Consider the following 2,735-nt stretch of genomic DNA (forward strand, 5'->3'; position numbering starts at 1 on the left):
CAGGTGAATGGTTAAAGATATATAAAGATATATATATATATATATATACACACACACACACACACACACAATGGAATATTATGCAGCCATCAAAAAACCCTGAAATCTTGCCATTTGCAATGAAGTGGATGGAACTAGAGGGTATTATGCCAGCCACCCAGACTTCTTGAGAGAGTTGTCCATACATACTGTCTCCACTGTCTCTCCATCCACACTCTCTATTGTTTTCAATCTGCCATTTGCCCTCCATCATACCCGTTAGGGTAGTGTTTGCTAAACCTATGATTGACTTGTTGCTGAAATGAACAGAATTTTAATTACTCTTTTTCAGTCTTCTTTTCAGGCTCATTGTTCTCAAAAATATCCTCAAAATTGGGAATTCCTTAAAACTCAATGCTAAGTCCAATTAGCATCTCACTTCATACCCTCACTATACTTGTCCAAGCCCACGTTTTCAATTATTTCATAAAAAGTGACTCTACAACGCACACTTCCAGCCCAGCTCGCTCATCCCTAATGCCCTTTTGGTTGTCTCAAAGTTATCAAGCCAAACAGGTGCCAAACAACTCCTATCTCTCCCTGCCACTAAAAGTGGTGATCCTCTTTCAATGTTTTCTGGTTTGGGGAAGGGTCCAGTCCATATATCCAGTTATAAAATTCATACCCACTCACTGCTACATTTAAGTCCTTCACCAAATCCTATTGATTTTTATCTCCCTAACATACACAATCTGCTATGTCTCTTCATCTCTACTGTCAACACTCTCGTCCAAGCTATTATTATCTGTTTCCTGGACTACTTATTGCCTTCAAAGTGGTCATCCCCATCTTCTCTTGCTCTCTTCCAACCCAGTCTCCAAAGTGTGAGCAGATGGATCTTACCAAAACCGCCATCTGCTTAAATTTTTTATCCTACTTATGAACACATCAAGGGCTTCCCACTGCTCTTAAAATGAAGAATAAAATGCTTAACAAGCCTTCATAACTGTGCAGCGTCCAGCCCCTTCTTGGCTGTCTGCTGTATCTCCCACCATTTTTTTCTCTTCAGGCTTAATACACTTGACCCTTGACTTTCTGTTTTGTCCAGTGTATCTGTTCTTCTGTCTCTAATCGTAACACTTTATGATGACACGACGGCAATTGTTTGGAAACTGTCTCTCTGTGAAAACAATGCAGTCCCACCCAGCCCCGCACACACCAAAAAACAAGAACAAAAACAAGATCCCTGATCTTGTAACATTTGCCCATGTCCACAGTGTAAATATTCTCAACATGACATCAACTGGTTTTCAAAATTCCTGAAAATTCGGTAACCTGTTCTTGTGAACCACTACACACAGCTACAGCTCTTTCTCCTGATTGGAGTCTCTACTCCTGTTGCTGTAAAAATGTCTTCTTAATTTGGAGAGCTCAACTCAATCATTACTTCCTCAAGGAAGCTTTTCTTGATCTCCCTGACTAGGTTCAATCCTCCTACCAGATGTTCTCTGAGCCCATGCAATACCTCTTTATGGCACTTATCACATTGTACATTTACATTTATTTGATTAATGTCTCTCTCCATGAGTAGACTTTTAAGCTTCATGAGTAGGAAGAACAGGTCTGCTTTTGATCAACATTGAATCCCCAGGGCTCAGCACAGTATATGGCATAGAATAAACACACAGTGAATATCTGTCGAAAGAATGGTCAAAATGGTCTTTTGGCATAGAGATCATCTTGGTTTATGGATGTCAATTTCTGCATGCATCTGGAACAGAAAATTTTGAAGCAGGGTCACTAAAGTATTCACTGTGTGCTCAGATATGGTGTCTAACAAATCTACATCTAAAAAGAGTTTGGTGGAAGGGGAAAATCATAACTGGGTTGAATCCAGTTCCTTGAGTTTGACTGATAAATTATCCTTAGTTCGTTGCTTATTCTTCAGATAAATTATAGTTCCTCTGATTTCTGTTCCCTCCCCTCCTCCTCCCATAAATAGAAAATCTGGGTTCAGAGGGGAAAGGACATGGCTAATGGGACCTCTTGACAGTAGAGAAGACCACTGGCATCAAGCTGCCTTTCGAAAGTCCACTTTTACCGGTCCTTGCACCACACAGCTCTATCAATTTCCCATGGTCCCCGTAGAGGGTGACATAAAATATAGAACTCCGGTGGCTCCCAGAACTCTCCTTAAGCCATTTCAAGACTCTTTCCACCTCAAACTGGAATGACCTTAGACTCTACTGAACACATTTTGAACTTTCTCTATGCATTTCCCATGACATACGTTCACTTGTAGTGTTTCTTCCCAAATCTTATTCCAAGCTCACTTCTTCCTGAAGCTTTCCTTCCGCAGTCCATCCCATGGGGACCAAACTCACAGAGATGTGTGGCCAGCTTTGGTGTTAATTCAACACTGATATCTGTGTAGACTGAATTCTCGGATGTGCCTTTAGTTGGGTGATCTTGGGCAGTTGACACCTCTCTAGTTTGGATTCCCACATCAAGATTGTGTGTGAGTAGAAGAGTAAGGTGGGAAACCATATGCTTGTGTGGCCTCTAAAAGTCTTCTTAAGATTATCCCTTTAAGATGCATTTTGTAGCTTGTAACCCAAAGATCATGCACTTTTTAAAGCACTGAACTATTGCACAACATTTCTAAATAGATTTGACATAAACATCTGAATTTCTGGGTTCTTTAAAAACACACTTGGCAATACTGGGATGGCGTCACCATATGGCAACAATAGGTT

The sequence above is a fragment of the Callorhinus ursinus genome, unplaced genomic scaffold (genome assembly GCF_003265705.2).
Source record: "Callorhinus ursinus isolate GAN/ISIS: 27379988/994484 unplaced genomic scaffold, GSC_fseal_2.0 scaffold43, whole genome shotgun sequence".
Taxonomy (NCBI): domain Eukaryota; kingdom Metazoa; phylum Chordata; class Mammalia; order Carnivora; family Otariidae; genus Callorhinus; species Callorhinus ursinus.